Source organism: Oreochromis aureus, linkage group 17, assembly GCF_013358895.1.
Source record: "Oreochromis aureus strain Israel breed Guangdong linkage group 17, ZZ_aureus, whole genome shotgun sequence".
In the NCBI taxonomy this organism is placed as follows: domain Eukaryota; kingdom Metazoa; phylum Chordata; class Actinopteri; order Cichliformes; family Cichlidae; genus Oreochromis; species Oreochromis aureus.
The window spans coordinates 13,271,548-13,292,980 of NC_052958.1; the positions used below are offsets into that span (position 1 = coordinate 13,271,548).

The 21,433-nt window shown below is 39.8% G+C and overlaps 1 long non-coding RNA gene across 1 annotated transcript in view; it reads right to left on the reverse strand.

The window, feature by feature from the left end:
* Positions 1-8,387: 8,387 nt before the first annotated feature.
* LOC120433782 overlaps positions 8,388-21,433 on the reverse strand; it is a 96,627-nt gene continuing 83,581 nt past the window's right edge. Inside the window, exon 4 of the long non-coding RNA XR_005608751.1 lies at positions 8,388-8,492. This is a non-coding gene — a long non-coding RNA (uncharacterized LOC120433782). The remainder of the gene's footprint in view (positions 8,493-21,433) is intronic.

Below are 21,433 nucleotides of genomic sequence, written 5' to 3' on the forward strand. Positions count from 1 at the left end.
GATGTAAAAGCACACGCTCGCTGTACACAGACACTGTATTCACTGCAGCTCGGGTTTTGCTTCAAACATGGATGTGCACGAGCATCCACTCGCATAAATTGCAAGCATAATCTATTTACCACATAACCGCACTGCCCATAAAATTCTCGAGTATGAGCAAAAAATATGAGAACCCGACAATGCTTAGAATAAAAATGAACAAAATGAAAACAAAAAAGTGGAAGGCAAATTGAGAGAGTCAGGCATGTTTACTCGCCTAACTTTTCATGAAAATGCCCTGCTCTGCAACTCAAACTGGAAACACCATTTGAAAATATTTTAGCAAAAAAAAAGTCTCAAATAGGTTTTATTTTTTTAAATCAGCCGACTATATGACAGAGAATTAAGTTCAAACATCCACAGTATCTTCATGGACTTAAAGGAATGTCATATTAACCTGAGGCAGCTGGTTTCATGTCACACCAAAGCTTTTCATCACAGTTGAAGCCGTTTCTGCTTTTCCCCCGATTCAGTAAGCTCCCAAAATAAGCTAAATAAGAATTGCCTTGATTTGTTACTGCAGGCATCTTAAGATCTTAGTCCTGGTAATACCCATTTATCTCATGGGTGTAGTTCAAGTCATGTGTAAACCCACGTTGCTTTACTTGCACGCACACCCATCAGCTTAAGTTCTTTATCTGTAGTATTAATACACTCTAATTATTGAAAGGTTGCCTGATGCCATACAAATGAGTGAACTCAGATGAAGGAGTCTCCCTAAATTGTTGCATATGAATGTATAAACACTAAAACAAGCAGTGTTTATACCCCCCAAAATAAATCAGCTGGGGTATAGATAAAACTGCATACAGTACACACATACAGTGTAACTATGAGCATTCATCTATAACTCTCCAGCACAAACTGAAACACAGTTTCAGTTCTAGGGGGGGTCACCCATAGGCTTGCAAATGTGCATTATTGTTAGTGACACTCGGTGTGTTTCTCCATTTGCTTGCAGGATGCTTTTCTATTACGCCAGAGAGCCAATTAGCGTCTCTCAGTTTGACACCCATCACATCCAGCACTCGCATGCTCATACATGTTAATTATAGTCTGGAATGGCAGCAGAGGTTTTTGCTGCCTTATTACAGTGGGAACATGGAAATAACAACCAGTGGAATGATGTGGCAAAAATCTCAAAGCACAACCCCCTGTCACTACTGCTCGGTTACTTCTTTCCTGTCCTCCTTCGATCCCTCCCTAGAAGCAGAGCTAGTGAATAATGCTCCCAAGGAGTTACCTTTAAATCAAAGCTGGTCTTTCTACAAAAGTGAGGGAGCCACGTTAGAGCAGCTAATACTGTGTCATTTAGAAACAGCTGCATATGAGATTTGGCAATTCAAAGCAACAGCAAGGACACATTTACCCAAAACTGCACTGGATTTACTCTCACTTTGCAACATTGTGGACATTTCAGTCGGAAATCAATATATATTTATAAATGAACGAATAAATAAATATGGAAATCGATGTATAAAAACAATCTGAAGAAACAAAGTCAAAGAAAAGAATTAGCAATTCCACAGACTGACAAAATTCAACTTAAACCTAAAATTCAGAAAATGAGGACAAAATTCAACAGACTGTATCTTGTAAAAAAATATATGCATTCTTACACATTTTCTTCTCCCACTCAACTCTTTCAAGTTACTGTCATGGAAACATGGTGGAACATTAGTTGTTCAAAAACTTGTTTTCTGGCCATTGTGTGAAAATGAACGCATTCTGGTTGTTACAATTCTTCTAATAGAGAGACAAAATACCTTTTGATTCACAGTGTTAAACATACATCTCTGTGCAAACTCGAATCATCTCCTGCCCAACACGAGTAATAATCCCCAAGGACTTCAGTAGAAACAGTGGACAGTTTGATTGAACAGAAGAACCAAGGAACACGTCCCAGATAGCAATACCCTACAACTAGATAATTCAGAAGAGATGATACTCTCTCTCTCTGGGGAAGATTCTTCCCTCTGAGAGTCTTCCACCTTTTTGAATAAAGAAACCATGATCTTGTAAACCACCCGTGGGCAAAATGGAGGTAATGATCTAACAAAGCCAGGACAACATCATCAGCAAGTAACATGGAAATGGCACCTTTTGTGTCATCCAACTGGACACTACCCAGGCCTTGGCTTGATTTATATTTTTTTGTCCATAAATATTACCAACACAGACGTGACCGGGGTAGAACCTTATTAGAGCCTGATGATACTGCACATGACTTGACTTAATGCCAGATGTGTCTGTTTCTTAGTGCATATAAACTATGCATGGCTCATAACAGTGATCAATTTTTTGGAAAAAAGTTTTGGAAGAGATGCTGAAGACCAAAAAAACCCCAATAGAATAAAAAAAAATCTCAAGCTCAAATGATGCTTCATGCAGAAATGAGAGAATAAAAGCTTTCTGACTACATTTCGATGTTTCTTCTTGTTTGACAAAACAAATGATCTCAGAGTTAAACTGGATGGAAAATATAGATAAATTGGATGGAAAATGAATTTTTTAAAATAATTAACTGATGGAACAACATTGTATCCATTATAGGAGAAAAAATGGAGTGAAAGAGAGACAGAGGAAGAGAGAAAGTCAGAAAGTCCTAGAGCACTGAAGGGAAGGTCGGGGAAATACAGGCAGATGTTAGAAGATGTCCCAGAAGTATTCTCTTTGCTACAATTCTCTCACAGCAAGCAGAGAAAGACAGCAAGCGTAACAATGACACACACAAGCACAAAATACTCCAACGAAGCCAGTGCCACAGCTATCAATGAAGTTCAGACATTTATGCTAATTTAGCTTGCAGATGTAAACACATTTATATGTATGGGAGCAAACATGGGCCGCACATATAAACACAGATGGAGAAAGCAACCTCATTTGCATTACTTTATCATCCTCTTGTCATTGCTCAACTTGCTGTATTTCTGTCTCAGTCAAGAAACTTGGTGAAGATTGCATAAATGTGTTTCTGTATCCCATCACCATGCTGCTTATAATACACAACGCGTCACCCACTGCCTCCAGACTGCCACAACAAGAAGACACACACACCTGCAATAGCTACGTCAGCCCACCCAAGGACATTCAGCATGTCAGCTCTGATTAAGCCTGCACTCAGCCTGTAGAATAGAGTTCTTGGTCGGGGGAGGAGGTGTGGAGGGAAAGAAACGACTTGTGGCCAGTAATAAATCGCTGCAGGCAGCCAGGCTCTTCAGAGCCATGGCCCAGCTGACCCCCAACAGATGCCGGCTGGTTTGGACTGCCAGTTGCGTCCCGGCCTGTGGGCCAGCACCATCATGAGCGATGGACGCCATCCAAAGTGGGGGTCTGCCGCCACAGGCGCAGGTGTCGACATCGTTAACATCCAATAAGAAAAGAGCCGAGCCCTGCGGGTGGGGCAAAGTGATATTGATGGAAGCTCGTCTGCAGTTCCCTGGTTCAGTGAGCAAATATGAGAATAAATATGGCCTTTTTATATAGCATGTGCTTTTCATTAATATTAACCAACAGCCTCAATGGTGCACAAGAGTGTCCATTAACAGTGGCCACTATGGGTTGACAACTACCGTCTGTTTATAGTTTTATTTGTGGTTGTCGTTGACCGCTTTCCTTTCTCTCCCTGTCCTCTTTCAAACGTAGCCAGTAAATGCAAAGCATGATCCAATATGTTCTTTTGGTGCCAAGACAGCAAAGTCAATTTTGTTTGTTGTTTATTAGAAACTCAGAGGATTATGTGACCATTTGCCAAGCTAGAGACATGGTTTGCTGAAAATTAATCCTATGAGGATTCAGATTGTTTTGGCCCAAACTTTTCTTCCTCGTTGTGTTGGCATTGTCAGGAAATTGAGTAGTTGTGTAAAAAAAAAAAAAAAAAAAAAGAGCTCTGAGGTATAAAACAGTAAAGGACAAACAAGGCTGGATATGAGCGAAATAATCTGGCCATATCAGTTATATTTTTATAATTAGCTCTTCTAGGCAAACCTGTTTAATATCAACCCAATTCTGATGATGAAATTTGTCTTTAAATAATTATCACAGCCTGTGTCCCAGGCTGATACCTATACTCCTGTTTCTTCATCAAGGCCTAAATTAGGATGTTAGTTGACAGCAGGCCAGTGATATTCAATTCAATTCAAATCAAAGTTATGTTTTTTATAGTACCATATCACAACAACAGTCACCTCAAGGCAGCATTTTGTCAAACAAGCAGAATTTTTCATAGGCTAAACTTACAAAAACCATTTGAATACTAGTCAAACAACAAAGATTTATCTTAGAAGGTTTGGCTCTTAGCTTGGAAATGGCAGCCTATCAGCAGGCAGAACACCACCTAGACCAACAGTCTGTCTTTGCTTCTATAAAAACCACAACTGTCTCTCAGGACTTTCACCCATGAGCTATTTAAGGCCATTGAGGGGATTCCCCGTGTTCTATGATATTTGAAGATATCATTGTTTCCGCCACAGGCTTCAGTTTGATGAGTCTTTGATTTAAAGTACAACATTTTAATCCCACACTGGCTCTTTGTCAGGTGCAGGGGTACAAAGATGCATTTAGCTCTTCCTCTATCACAGAGCTCCTGAGAATGAACGCAGCATTTTTAAATCCAATGTTTTTCATGTTAGAGTCAAGTCAGCAAGGAAAGCAAGTGTAAGCATTGACCTAGAAAGCCTATAAACCCCATAAGTGGGTGAATCGTATGTGGGTAAAACTGAGGTTGCATGTTGTACCCTTTCTTTAGTTGAGCAAAGAACCATATAAACTGACGCACATCATGCTTGAATAACTGCTAGGTTCAGGTACATAATACAGAATATATTTGGGATATGATTTCTTTTGCGGTATGTTTTTCCACTATGTTGCGACATATTCAAATGATGAGTAAAGCCACTAAAATGCCCTTACACTCAAATGTATGGCCCTCTCCTTTTTTTTTTTTTTTCCAACTGATGAATCATGGTTGCATGCTCTCACCCACATAAGGGCACTTGGAGATATAAGCAACTGTGTATAATGTCAGAATACTTGTTTTGTTTGGTTTTCTATGAAACAGCACTACCTGAGAACATCAGTTGCTAGACCTCATTCATTGAAACTCTGGCTCTCTACATCCTCTAGCAGATCGTTACATGGGGAAACCTTTTGAATACAAGCGCGCTGATCCACACAGGTGTGCACACGGGTGTTCACTGTTCATAGACATAAACTACACCTTTATTGGCTGCTATTTCCAAGCACAATGTGCGCTGTTGGCCCTGCTTGCTACACAACAACATTCAATATTTAGTATTTACTGCTGTTTACACTTAGCTAGATTAACGTGATGGTGTTGTGTTTAGTATGTTGCTCTGTTTTTTTTGCTTGTTTTCTCTTCTTTTTCTCTCAACAGGTGATCCAGGAGATTTTTTTTCTCTTTTTAAGTGCCCTTTCTCACTGTCCCTCGTCCCTTCTGTTTTTCTTTTCCTTCATCCTTCTTTCTCCCTTTCCTATCCCCTCAGTCATGTCTGTCCCATCTGTAACAACTGAAAATAAAATAAAATAAATAATAACAACAAAGGTTGATCAAATGGACCAATACGGCAAGGCCGTGATGATCCATTTGGCAAAGTAAATCCATTGGGTATCCTTGTTGGTCTTCAGACAACAATTCTGATGCTAAAGAACCAAGTGGGACAGGCAAAAAAAAAGAAAATGAGTATCAAACACGCATCTTCAGGAGCTTCACTACATTAGCTGAGCAAGAACGTTAACTAAATGTCTCTGGCTGCAACAGCAGCCAAGGCTCTACCAAGGACCACGCCCAGCGTGACTACAATAATGTCAACACACTCCAAATTTAACTTGAACAAGAACATTAACAGTTAGAAGAGTTTTTGCTTTTTCTGATGCAAAACTATGCTTAGTCCAAGAGAGACAGTCTCCCTCAAAAAGCTACATTATATTAAATGAATCTTTTCCTTTCCTCACCATCAACTTTCTGAGAGAAGACATCTGATATATGAGGCTGCAGTTTTAGAACTGTTAATTGTCTCTATTCTAATCCATTAAACTTCAAAAATAAATAATATCATTAGCCATTTCCACACTGAGTATTGTTGCTCTGTGGATGGATTCCAACTCCAAGGTCTTGAAGCGCAGCTGCCAATAATACTCTTGGTTCTGCTCTTGGTGCAGTGAACATGAACCCGCTCTCAACCTGCTTACAATAACCTCAATCTCCAGAGCAGGACTACTGTTAACAGCTACAGTCCAGGGATAATGTCATCTGAGCTTTAGAGGCAGCTAAATTATACTGAAAACTGTAAAAGCTGTGACCTGGCCCTCTCTGCAGGAGAGAAACACAAGACTAGCTAGTAGGTGGCTGTTAAATATATCAAAAATAAATTCAATATGTGGGAAAAATTAAGGCTGTGTGGAAAAATAAAAGAGCAAGACACTGACCAAACATTTGCTAACCTGTGCTGATGATAATGTTGCTTTTTATTAACGATTTTAATCAAAGTGCCAAAAATTACCAGCACAGGTAACAGGAAGTCTTGACCCACATTTTCGCTTATCAGTTATCCATTATTCTGCTTTCCACTTGCTACATCAGAAACCCATAAGCCCTGGCCATTCCCCTCAGAGCCTGTCATCAGCCAATAGCCAATGGGTTCCCACATGCATATGATAAATGTGGAAAGACAGGGAAATGAGTGATGGTTAATATGCACACACACGCATTAATTATTTTTGAGAAGCTAATCTATGCTGAGGCTTTAATAAAATGGATTATTAAAAAGCACTTGGCAAGCAAGTTGTCACTGACTTGATTTATTTGTCATTAATCAATACCAGGTGAAAGGTTCTGGCATGCAGCCACAGTGTATATTTCTGCATATTGAAACCTGTAGTACACTGTTGGCTTTTCCTTTGATATTCACAGTCCGTGCTGTGAATATGTTTGCATCTACCATATCTGCAGTAACATATGACCGTACCCTTCAAACGTCCTAATCAATTCAAGTTAAATAACAGCTGCAGCGTATAGAGATGTTTCTGGTGGGCCAGATAAATTACTGTTTGAAATTTCTAGAGCATCTGCATTTTTTTGTGCAAGTTTGGAGGTGGTGAGGCTGGCAGGCACATGCTGTGAAGGATGAGTAATGACGCCAAATTGAGAGGTGGAGGAAGTAAACACACTGGGCTGTTGTTTCTATTGGACTTTTCACCCTGGGGCTGTCATCATAGCAACCCCCTTCTACCAAAATATATTATGTTCTGCTGGCACCTCCTACAGCAAGCGCTAAGAAATTTCAACCCATAGGGGGGACAGAATCTGCTCTTTGCATTCCTTGAATCCTTCTTTCCTTTCTTTTTGCTCTTTGGCTCTCATTTGTTTCCTCCACCTGCATGACCAGATGTAGACTAAGTGGTTGCTGTCAACTGAAACAGATTCTTATGAACTGGATAGTGAACTACAGGGGGCCCTACCCCAGACAAAGTCCAGAAGAAATTCACACACTGCCCTGTCTTCAAAATGCAACCTTAATATGTTAACTGAGGTTCTCTGAAACTGCACTCTAAAAACCACCACTATATTTTCTGCCCCTCCTTAAACTGGTAGGTCAAGCTACAGCGCTGGCCCATGGCCCAGGTTTCAGGGATGAAGCTAAGCCTGACCATATCCTCTGCCTAGCTTCTTGTCAGCAGGACCCACAATCTCTGGCAGAGGGTGGAGAGCTTTCTACCTCCTCCTCTGTCCCAACCATCCTTTTTTCTTGGATTTAAAGGTTATCTGCAACCATCCTGTCTGGTGCCTCTGGCAAGAGTTGGAGAGAGTGGCTAGCCATCCACAGGTGTGAGGGCAGCAGATAAGAAAAAGCAGGCTAGGAGAGGACGCACCGGGTGAGAGGCGGGGCAGAGCATGGCAAAGAGATATAGAGGTCCGTTGTGGCCTGAGCCTGACCTTCCCTCATAATACTGTACGCAGATGAAGTGCTCCCGGGGTGAGGAAACAAAAAGGACTGTTCCGCATAGCTACACCACATAGCTGTAATCTTTTCTACTCAGCAAGGCCAATTTTTAAAGCGAGAGATGGTGTACAGAATAAAGTATGCATCGTGTGCTATGTCAAAGAAAGACAGATGCAAACCTAGTACCAACAGTGTCTTTTAAAGTTAGGAAGCCAGGATTGGGGATAATATCTACTGTTCCTACTTTACAAAAGTGAAAACATGGCAGGCACAGCAGCAAGTCCCAAGGTTCACTAGGTCACTTTCAGTGTCTGTAGCTACTCCATTAATAACTAATAGGTGGAACATTAGGGGGAAATGGTGAGTATGTCTTGAGGGCTTACATTAGCCTGGCATACAGCATCTCCTTATCTTGTGTGTGGGACACGAGAGGGGTGGGGGGGAGACGGGATGCGTTGTCCTCTTTTTGACATTCTTCCTCCATTAACCGCCCTGGGAGGATAATTCGAGTGTTACTAAAAGTGCACAGAAACAGCACAGACGTATGCAGACTGCTGGGCATGAATACATGTGGAGCCATTTGCAATGAAGGAGTGTAACTGAGTACTCGTTGATGTTCCTGCTATAAATGCTTGACTTGCTTAAAGTATGAAACCTTATAATTCATTATCCAAAAAATGATTATTGCTCAGTATTCAATCTATACATGAATTACTGAAATAAAAATATCTGTGTGTTGCATTTAAAGGCAGATGAGTAATAAAGTGAATAGATTTTGGCTTGCATACGTATCTAGACATTTCCTAAAACATTAATGTTCCAAGACTGCAGTAGTATCAGAGGTGAGACTGCTACGTGAGAGCAAATTAAAAAGGATTAAATCAACACTGCTGCTGTGCTCAGTGAGGAATTTATGCAACAACAACAAAAAAAAAATTGGAAAGCTACAAATGTTTTTTGGTAGAGAATGCACATAATTATAATAACTAATGATGATTCATGAGTTGTTTTTCAGAGATCAGTGATGCACACAAATTGTATAGTGACTGGGGAGGGAACCTGCCCTTATACTCAACCAGAGGGCACAGATTTTTGAAACGCACTCCTCGTAGTAAACCAGACACGTATGTACGCACACATGCACAGAGAAGGAGAGAGAACCACTCTTCTATATCTCTGGCTAATTTGAGAGTCTTGCTACACAAACATCATTAATCAAGCTGACTAAGATTTGTCACTGGCAAGCTACCCTACCTGTTTATTATAATTAAATCAATGTACGAGTCATTGCAGGCGTGGACCTGGACCATGGCAGAGGTGGCTATGCTCAACAGAAAAGATGGGCTAAAAAACAAAGAAAGGCAAAAGCTTGGAAATACAGAGAAATATTATACGGGAATAAAATTAAAGCCAGGTGCTGGATGTTCTTTGGTAGAAATTAACAGCCATGCAAGTTAAATATTGCAGATTAGAAACAAGAGGTGAGAGGTGTTTGCACTGTACTTTAATAATAACTTCTGCTACATCTCCACACAGAAAGGTTCTATTTAGTGCCGTTAAGCCGTTAAGATTATATAATAATGCCCCCCCCAACACCACCACCACAGTCGCACTGTGCAGCAAAAAAACATTTCTTAAAAACCTCACACAAAAGAAAGGAGACATGATTGAAAGGCAATGCCCAAAAGAAAGAAAGAAAAAAAAAAACTCTTCAGTACGTAAGCCAAAAAAAGCAGACCACACATATTGAGGCAAACACACCCCTGTGTGACTTCTTCATGCCAAGTGAAATTTATATTTGAGACTTTCTTTTTCTTACATTGTATCTTGGGGCCTCTTTGTGACTGTCATGCAATAAAATTGTACAGTACATTTGCTTTCCTTAAGAAATCACTGTGTATTCCGTAAAATATGAGTGCACGGAAGCTTCCCTTCATACATCGAAGAAAGGGGTAGAATGAGGAGATCGGAGGCTGCGTTAGTGGGCAGGCATGCAGAAAGGCAGATATTTGATTTGTGCCGGATACTCGGGGAGCACACAAGAAATAAAACAACTGAAGCCACTAAAACTTTTTCTTTACTGATATGGTGACATGGTAATGGTTCATAAAGGGAAAGTAAATTGGGAGGCTGCGGTTTATGACTGTATTGGTTTGGCTGGTGGAAAGCCAGGGGGACAAGAAGGAGAATCATTGTGCACTAGGACTCATATCTGGGCAGCACATATAGATACCAGAGCTGCCATAAAATCTTTCTGTCAGGATGCAAACTCCATCCGGTCATAAAAAACCTATTCTGTCAGGGATTTTGACGACTGGTCTGAAATTTTATTGCAAAAGACAAGGCTATAAGCACAGTCAACATTAGGGAGGACCAAATCTACATTTGAGTGTCATGGGTCTTGGCCCTTGAGGCACTGTTCCCCTGAATCTGTTCATGGTTTTGACATACAGTCGTGGAAAAGAAGGTTTTCACAGGAGTCTTTGCAGTCCTGTAAAATATGAAGCATATTTTCCAACATTCTACTTCTATAAGAATGAACACTTTCCCCACCAGAGCATTGTGTTAAAGAACTACATTTCAGACTCTACAGGTCTTATTTAGCATGCTAACATGTTAAAGTTTGTAAATACAATTAGAAAAACCTTGATCAAGTATGCCGTGTTTGGAAGAGTTGCCAGAAAAAAAGCCTCTTCTTTCTAAAGCAGCACGGCTTATGTTTGCAAAGCTGTATCTGAACAAACACAGGAATTCTAGAACGATGAACTTTGGACAGATGAGACCAGTGTGGAAGTCAAGAGTGAAAACTTTATTTTTCATGGGGCCACATTTAGAACGCTCTGCAGAAGGATCAGCTTACAATATGTCTGCATACCACCTTAATGGACTTGCACCTCACCCACCGCCTGGCATTCTTCTCCTAGCTTAGCATACCTTGCTTTCTTCCCCTTGGAGAGAATTCAGTGAACCCTAAGAGAATATTCTACTGAGTTTAGCAGATATTGGAGACAATATCTATAGAATCCAATATGATGGCTGCATTAATGTACATTTTAACCACCTTTAGCAAATCATCCTTCAGACACTTTGCCATTTTAACTGTGCAAATTTTAAGTATTCTTCTCTGACAAGAATAGATTACATGTGTTGAAACCAGGCATACAGCTATATTGGACTGCAGATAACGTGGCCGGGATGATTGCAATTTGAATAGAAGAAAGTAAGAGGTGAAGCACCGGCACGGTGAATAAAACATGAGGAGACGGATCGGGCCACGCAGTCCAAAACGAGACAGCTATGTCTTTGTACCAGCATCAACCTCTGATTCTGCGGTCAAAATGGCTGACACATACTCACAAAACATCTGACAGCAGCAGCAAGAAAGTATAAAGAAACTTGTGATGAGACGGGCACCCGTTTACTTTGCTGTCTAAAGGTCGCAAATGTGCTGCAAAGGTGATGTAGCTTCTGGTATACTTATTGTGTGTGTACAGTTGTTTGGAAGGTAGAAGCTAAGAAGTGCTCTTACAAGCAGACTGCAATTCCACTGTTGTCTTGTCAGGTTGTAAGTACAGTGCACTGCAAAGTTTACCAGTTTTTTTACTGATATTTCTACTGATATATGTTCACAGTGACGGCAGCAATTTCTCCTAATTAATGTGGTATTGATTTATTGACGTTAAACTGATAGACACAATACCTCTTAAGGGACTGATTAAACTGGCACTACCAAATTGATATGCAGGTGAAAGATTAACCAAATACTTGCCGAACACTGCAGAGATACAAGCATCCTACTCAAAACATGTTACGATTTCAGTTTGCAAGTTTACAATCTGTCCTGAAGTACTGGATCTCCTTCAGATAGTTAAAGGGGACTAGCAGGAGAAAATGTTTACTTCTTTCAATTGAATATTGCCAAGTGATGCTCCATGTGTAGATTGCAAGCTCCGGGCGTTGTACGTGGGCCTTTGGCAGGCTGCTCAGCTGCACCCAGTCCATGATTATAGGGCCAAACTGCCATTAAATACCACAGAACCTGACTTGGCGAGCGCTTATAAATCTAACTCTAGAAAGTAGAAAGCATGCCCAGGGCAATGAGAGTTACGGGCTTTACTCATTGCCAGTATTCACACACGTCACAGGTGCTGTATTGGTGTTAATCAGATGCTGCTCCGCAGGGCAGAATGAGTCATGTGCTTTGCGGGTGTTTGAAGAGTTGTTCTTAGGTCAAACTAGGTCACAGGGTAAATGGCTGTGTATTTTATCTTATGGGTATTAGGACCGAATCCCTTATGTGGCTATATGCTGATAGATTGCTGATGTCAGCTCATTAGTGGTGCTACCTTTGCAAAGTCATCAGTCCATGTAGGTATAGCAGTGCTCAGTGATTTAACAGGGAGCAGAACAGAAGACAATGATGTGAGAAAATAGGGATGAAGTGCTAAAATGTGCCCACAACTGTAGCGCACTATCTGCATTGTATTCTTCCGGTAGCAGGAAATTAAATCATAACTACAGTTTTTTCCCTCTAAATGGGATTGCCCTGTTGTTGGGTTTATTGAAGAGAAAATTATATTTAAAAAGTTAACTTAATAAGTGGAAGAAAACAAGATGACAATTGGAATGCTTCTGCTCTAAGGCTTCCATAAATGGTCTGATGAGAATAAAAATAACATATGTTCTTGCATTTTCTATCGCCAGATCTCAATCCAGTTTAACACCTTTAGAAGATTTTGGACTAAGATGTTAGACAACATTATAAATTACCACCATCAAATCACCAGGTTTCTTTGGGGAAAAACTTGTTAGACTTGCAGAATCTAAGAGACCTGAAGCTATTCTGGCAGCTTACTGGGGCTCTGTTCTTAAACCTTTAAATAAAAAAAACGAAGCTTGGGGCTAATTTCACTACTGTAGTAAAAAAGTGCAAAACCACAAAACCAAATAGCTTCAAATAAGCACGAGCTGACCTGGATCAATGTATGTCAATAAAAGGTAACGTGATTTTCTGAGCACAGAGAGAATTCACTCTCCTGTTGACCGGCATTAAATATTGGTTTAAAAAAAGAATGAAAAAAATCACACAGACCATATAATTTTTAAACTTAGGTAGATTTAATGGTGATTAATGTTGACATGCTCTTAATACATAAACGCTTTACTCTCTTAAAGTTACTCTTTTACTCTTATAAATCCATTTACTCTTATACTCTTTTCCGTGAGGAAATGTTTTAATGAGGTGGAACTGCAACCACTTTGAAGCTGTCGTCTGGATGATGTATCACATATGAGTGATAAAATGGCATATACTTCTCAGATATAATGTGTCTGGGGTTAGTTGAGCAGTTCATGAATAATGATACAATAATGTTAATAAACCTAAAAAAAAGCCAGTTCCTTTGCAAGCCAAATGATCTTTAGTATGGAAAGCAACCTGAGAAATGTCACCAATGCCACACAGCTGCAGTAGTTAGACTACTGTGTCACATAAAAGGGAAAATATGCCTCACTTAAATCAAATGCCATCACTTAGAGACACCTGCAGAATGCACTTTGGAAATTTGTGTAGACATAACATTTAGAGACACCTGCAGAATGCAATTTGGAAATGTGTGCAGACATATATCAAAAAATACTCAATTAATACATATAAATCAGAACTAAACTAAACTAAATTAGTTTAGTTCAAATAATTATCTATTTGGAAGCTTTGCTACCTCACAGCTTCCAAATAGATGCACCAATGGAATAAATTTGTAAATCATATGTGAGTTTCAGAAAAGTTGACTTTTGACCTCGAGGTCAAGATCAATGGGGTTTGAACTTGTCCAAGATATTTAGTAGCTGGACTTGTGTTATGAATCCTACATTGCCTCGTTCTCAGGTTATTGTGTTTACAAGATTTTCAGAAAACTTGACCTCTAACCTTAACCTTGAGGTTGAGGTCACTGAGACAAACATTTGTTGTTCTTTACAGACAATCAGCGATATGGTTTTACCCATCAGACTTTACAAACAAAAACTTACTACATGCACATTTTTTATTTAATGACTAAAGATAGCTTTTTTTCTAAATTAATGAATACAAACCCTCTATACAAAATATATGATTAAATCAAAGTAGAGGCAAAAAACTAAATTCTTCACCCACAAAAAGAAAGTTAAGAAGAAGAAATTGTAACTATTTATTCGGTATATAACTGCTGTTCAGTGCTTCTCCTGGATTCTCCTTCCTAAGTAGAGAGAGATGAAGTTCTGCTCTTTTGTTTTCCTTTGAACAAGGACTGCTGCAATATTTATCACTATAGCTGAAAAGTTGTATCAGAATTAAAGAAATCCAATAAAGTAGATAAACTTATCTGGAGCACTGTGAAGATGAAACTAAAAGCCAGACAAGCTCAAAAATGTTATCCGGCCCTAAAAGGTGAGAGTAAAATATCAGAGAAAGAGCCAAAGAGGAGGCTCACTGACCAGAAGCTGGTAATTAAATAAGAATGATTATAAAAAACACAGACATGGCAACCTAAAGAGAACAGAATATGTAGTCACTATTCAACAGGTGAGAATAAGGCAGAGACACATATCTGGCTGCAAAATAAATAAGGTGGTGTGTGGTTATATAGCTTTTTAATATTAACGTAAAAGCCCCATTCAGACTACTTTCACGTACGCATTTGTTATTTCACCCTGAAGAGAGACAGCGAGACAGAAAGAGAGAGAGAGTGTTAACCTTTTAGCCACGATAAGGTTAAGACAATGTTGGTGTTCAGAATGAGGTTTAAATAAGCAACAGTTCTGCTGTCACAGAGGTCAAGGAGGTTGGAGCTACTGAGAGAAAATTACAGCACACTTTTTTAAGACCAGTACAGAGAGGAATGAGAGAGAAAACCGAGGAAGCGCATAAGCAACATCTCTCACTGTGTAATGGAAGCCTTACTGCACGCTGTACTTGCTGCCTGGAGCACCATGGCAACAGGGAGAGCGAAAGATTGAGAGGGGCGGAGGTTCAAGGACTTCTCTTGTTCCAGCAACATTTTAATTACTTTGGGCAACGCTGTTTAAGGAAACAGAGTCATTCTGGACCTTCTGTAACAGCTGAGAGAACCCCCCTGCCCCAGAGGGTTTGGTGCTCGAGCCCCCCCATCTCATATTTGTGAAATTGATGAAACAATTGAAGATGCATAGAGATAAGGAAAGTAGTCAGATAATGAGAGGAGGAGACAGAGACAGCAAGAAGGGAAAGAGGTTGGAAGAAGAAAAAAAAAGCAGAAGCGCAAGAAAGATGAGCATGAGGAGGGAGATGAAGCAAAATGAACACAGATAGAGATCGACAGTCTGGGAGATACAAGCTGTTTGAAGAAGGTTGGTAAGAGATATGAGGAGAAAGGGGAAAAGGGATATGAGGGATTTGTAGGGATATAAAAGCTTCAGTATTCTCCTTTAAGATACACACTCATGAAAAGAGGCTAAAAAAAATCATTATTTTGAGGACACAAGGATGAAGAGTTTTGCTTTACTTTGTAGAGCAGCTACTAGAGCTACATGAGCATGTGCACTGTCAATCTTTGCATACATGCGCAGTGTATCCTGCTTGAATATTTTTGTATCGGTTTGGGTCTGTGTGTGAGAATATAGCAACGGAAGTGTATTTTTCTCCTGATGCCATGCCTAACACGATCAGCACTCATTAAGCGCTCTCCAAAGCCCATGCACCTCACAGACAGAAACCTTCTCCAAAAGACAGCCCCCGAACCCAGTAAACACACACGGCTTCCGGCCTGTAAGCCATTTCTTCAGTGTAAACAAACTGGCATCCACTTAAAGCACTGGCAAGGAATTTATACAAAATGTAATCCAAAAAAAAAAAAAAAATTGTCACACAGTTCTGCCTGCCTACTTAAAAAAGTAATAAAAATTTAATTTGTTGGAAGTTTGATTTTTCTCCTCGTCATATGAGCCTGAGAAAATTCAAGTATTCAGTATTCATGTTATTACTTTCAGTATGCAGAATAACCGCTGCATTTTAGAAGAATCCCACTATTCTATTTGTAGTTTTATAATTATTACTATATAAAACTACAAGATTATATTACCCTACCTTTTTTTATTAATCAAATTCTTCTAATCTTGTTTAATACTGTATTAACCATTGCTACAAAAAACAGTCGACTGATGGAAAATCATACATCCTAATCCTTCAGAAAATACTGGTGTACCTTGAAAACCCTGATTCCCTTCAGGATACTGCATCTGGATGATGCAACAAAAAATATGACACTTACTCATTGTAAACCTAATCTATGATCATAAAAGATTATATGGGAAAATTTAAGGTGCATAGACAAGCCAGATGATCTGTTGCAACAAGCTAATCCTTTACACCTATGGTTGTTAAAACCGATGCAGTCCTGTAATCTGAGTGTGAGAAGAGGCAACGGTTTATAGTTGTTGTATGAAACATATTTCTTACTTACCAAAACGGGGACGCATTTAGATCACCAGGGACACACTCAGGGATGAGAGCGGCCTGTAGCTTTTCTTTTGTTGCCTGTAATGAATTATTTCATACAAACATGTGATTGGGCTGCATTGCTGACGGATAGCAGCCATTGTTATGGTAAAGTCACTCTATGGTCTTCCCTGGCTCCTCTATTAATCTCAGTCAAGTCAATGGTGCCATTGTGCAAAATTCCCCATTAAACCATACCACCTAGACTACAATGGCTGTGACGGTGGTGCACCTTGCAGGCAGTCACGAAGAAGGAAAGATGACAAAATGTCTTTCTAATCTGTGCATTTCACAATGTGTTGCACGTATGAAAAGATGGCTAAAGATGGTAAAAATTCATTTGTAATTGTGGGGTAATAATTGTCTGCAAGTAGGCTGTAAGGTAACTAATGCCATTTCCCCAATGAGAGTCAAGCTGTCTGACCTGCTGTTAGTGCAGCATTTAACTTAAAACTGTAGGGAAATTGTTCACAGGTGAAGTAGCATAACTCATTTATGATTACTTTTTTTAAATTAAGCCCATTAGGCACTTGAAAACTCAAGATGGCTGTTGAAAAGAACAAGACAATATATAGGATTTTCAGATTAAATAACTAGACCTGCCTTTTTGAATGATCTGGCAGTAAAATCATACAAGTTGACCTGACTGTAGAAGTCTGAAATCACTCTGAAATTATTATGGGCTGTAACAGTATAAAAAATAATATTTGTTTCAGTATTATTTTTCAGTCATACCTCCCCATACATGACAGGATGTACAATTTAGAGAGCTTAGCCATTGCTAAAGTGTACATCAAATACATGAAATGCAGAATTTTGGCACTTTTGAAAAGTATCCACTTTTGAAAGATTGTTTCAGTAATCTGCTGAACTATGTGTTAAACAACATCAGCCTGTGACCCTGGATTAAGATATGGAATGGATCCAAAAAAAGGAGATGATGACAGTCTGACAAGGGGGAGAAGCGAGACAAAAGAAGTCTCGTTATCTGCAGTCTAAGGTTGTAGTCCAACGCTGCCTCACTGTGTGACAAAAATTCTTCTCTTAGCTCTCCTGGTTTCATTTTCCTAGACTCGCCTCATCTCCCATTCTTGTCCTCATTCTCTCCTTCCCCGTCTGTCAATTTGTGAAAGCCCCACATCATTACTGTCAAAAATCACACCGCAGTGCCACTAGAACAGCTACATGCACTATATCACATATACAGGAACACAGTCGTACTTACCGCCCACTCACGTGTTGAAAGAGAGTGACTTTTTCCTCTGACACTCAGAAGCAAGCTTCTCCCAAGGGAATCCTGAGTCAGACAGACAAGCAGCATGAACTCAGAAGAGCTGAAGTCTTTGATTTTCCTGTCAGACACTTTTAGCCCCACGGTCCCCATAAAACACTGTTTGTCTCCGTCTTCATCTGATTGTGTCATTGTCTCCACACTGTTTGGTGTGTCTATGTGCTCGTAGCCGTGTCTGTGCTGAATAGTACTGCTGATACAACCACGGTCACAATGTGAACATTATGTGCCATTACTATACCAAACTCCCATACAAACTTGCTGACCTTTGGCTTGCTTCACAGACATTTGTTTTAAAGGCCATAACACAATCAGCTTAAATCGGTAAAGAGGTAAGTGATCGTGAAGGAGGGACAAAAAAGAACAATCTAGATCATTTAACTGCAGGGTTCGATGAGAAGCTAAAAGCCAAAGCCTCTCAGAGCCAGAGAGGCAGGTGATTAAACCCTGTCTTCAAATCTCACACCTCCTTTTCAAGCCACAGGAAACCGCTGGAGAGCTCTGATTACCATCAATGACACTCCACCCCATCCATCTGATCCCCTTAAGAGTCTGTTAAACCCAAATGGGCTCCCTTTTTAAAAAATAGTGTCAAGTAAATAATAGATCTTTTATCTATAGGTTGGGAACTGGATAAACATAAAAGCGAGCTTATCAAATCCTAAAGGTGAACAGTTAAAAGGTGCTCTAATCAGATTTGGCACTGCTTCCTCTCATATACCTCTTGATAAGTGACGACGCCTCAAAGGAGGTCGTAGGTTTCGACTTGAAATGGAAGCACTAACTGCACGACGCCAGTGAGAGCAAAGCAGAATGTCTAGGGAAGCGGAGGTTACTGGCATTTTACATTTCAGCCCGGTCGATGTTGGCGCTTTGCGCTTCATTGGCTGTCAAAAATGAAGCGTGAAAATGAGGTGGAACCCAGTTCGTTGTTACGGCTATGGAAAAATTCAGACATGGCATAATTTATAAGTTCGGTGGGAGTTTTACTGTAACTTAGTGCAGCACATTGTTCAGCGACATCAAAGAATTAATTTAAAATATTGGTGTATTGACATTAATGTTCACTGCTTACTTGCAATATTGCTCCAACTGTAACTCTGAATGAGTACTACTGTACACCACGGTAATACTTTTTGCTAAGCTTTTTTGAGCAGAAAGCCTTTCTGAAGTTCTTTCAAAGTTTTTCTTTGGACACTGGCTGCTTTTTCGTTCATTTTCAGTTCAGTCAGTGTTAAGCCACTTAACACTGACCTACAGTATGAATCATGCAAACATGAAAAAGTGAACCTAACTCCAGGGATGAACAAGTGTTGTGTCTAACCATAACAGAAAACAGAAGAGAACTAACTTTAAAATATATCTTTAGAAACTTTACTATTAGCCTGTTTCAAAACCACATAGTTTCTTTAGTTGAAGAAAATATAAGAAATATAAGAAAAATGGCAAATATAACACAATTTGACAGGCATAAAATAGTATTTTTGCACCAACAGGGTGATTTACAGTGTTGATTTTAAAAAAAGGAGGAAACTGGACAAGTGAAGGACAAAAGACCTGGCAGGCCTAAAAACTACTTATGACAGAAAAGTTGAACAGTATCTGAAAGCCAATATCTGAAATGGGGAAAAAAAACAACAACCAAAGGCCTCTAAGAGAGGCATGTGGCCTTTCAGTTGATCTAGCCCCATCAGAAGTGATGACTGAGCTGGGCAGATTATGTTGTTGATGAATCCACTACACGTTGAACAATAGTTACTTTGACTGAAATTATTGAAATACAAAAAAGAGAGAACACTGGAACTGGATATAAATAAGACTGATACAATAAAACTCTATACTCACCTGTTCCAGCATAAGTAAAGATGTGGAATCCGATAAATGTAGCGCTTTGTACTCAGTGTTGGGGAGTAACGGAATACATGTACCGGCGTTACGTATTTAAAATACAAAATATGAATAACTGTATTCCGTTACGGTTACCGTTTAAAAAGGTGGTATTCAGAATACAGTTACTTTGTTGAAATAAAGGGATTACACGGCGGTCTTAGGCTGTGCCCTTTCTATTTTTGGCAATTCCACGCCGGTGGAAACCCAAACAAAACACGCATTAAGAGGCTCTAATGCACAGGTGTCGAACTCCAGGCCTCGAGGGCCGGTGTCCTGCAGGTTTTAGATGTGTCCTTGATCCAACACAGCTGATTTAAATGGCTAAATTACCTCCTCAACATGTCTTGAAGTTGAACTAATCATTTGATTCAGGTTTGTTGACCCAGGGTGATATCTAAAACCTCCAGGACACCGGCCCTCGAGGCCTGGAGTTCGAAACCCCTGCTCAAATGTGTCTCAATCTCGCGGCCCATGTCACCTCTACTTCCAGCCATATATTAAGTAATCCAAAGTATTCAGAATACGTAACTCTCATTGAGTAACGTAACGAAATACATTATAAAATACATTTTGGGGCATGTATTCTGTAATCTGTAGTGGAATACATTTTAAAAGTAACCTTCCCAACACTGTTTGTACTGATATCACGCTCAAATAAAGGTTTTCCTTTGCCTCTGTACTTTTCAACGATTTTGGTGAAGACAAAACTTCAACGTGTACAATTATGCAGAAATACACATACAAACATAATATTAGTTCTGATAAAGGAAAAATCACTTTTGTCAAGCACACACACACAAAAGCAGAGCCATTTTTGCACCAGTGCGGAGGATGACGACATTCACAAACACCTGCTGCAGTGATGTGTGGCCCCTCGGGCTCTGGCTGTAAGTGTCAGGAGCATCTACACAGGCTATAACTCTGCCTCACTGATAGCAAGCCTGGGATTGTCTCCACTACTGTTGACCTCCCCTCCTTCTGCTTTTTTCCCCACTGGCATCACCTCCCTCGACATCTTTTCCCACTGAAGTCGTAAACTGCTCCAGTAGCATCACCAAGAGCAGCTAGGCTGACACGTGAGGACTTACACACATGATCAAAAGTTCTCCACTTAAAACATCTGAGTGCATGAAGAATACTGCCAAAGAGGAACAAACAAACAGCAGAAAATATTGTTGATGATTTATTTGTATCACCCTAACAGTAAAGGAAGAGCTGAGATTTGTTGGGGCAAGTATTATTGGGGTTGGTTGCTGTACCAGCAAGCCTAGTTATTAGTGCTTTAAAATCAAAGCCTGTAGAGATAGGGTAGAGAGATGGGAATTGAAAGCAGGAAGGAGGGATGCAGACACGCTGACAAATGAAAGTGAGGGAGAAGCTCATTAAGCTACTGCGGTTGAGGGAATAGCCAATAAAAACCAAAAGGATGATCACGAGAGAGTAAAGCGAAAGAAAGGGAAAAATATATGAGAATGGAGGCTGAGAAAGAAAAAAAAGAGATAAGTGAGGGAGGATGAGAATAGGGGAAGAAGGGAATTGGGGGATCGTTTGAAATGTAGAAAGCCAGTTACAGCCCACTTATTGCAATCTTTTTTCCTTCCACATAAACCTGTCTTGATGTCAGAATACTACAGAGTGCAAAATAAGTAATTTCCCCTGCTCATGCTCATTTGAATGAAGCATCTAGATGTTGGCTTTTTTTTATTTTATTTTATCAGGCTTCATTCACAATAGCATCAG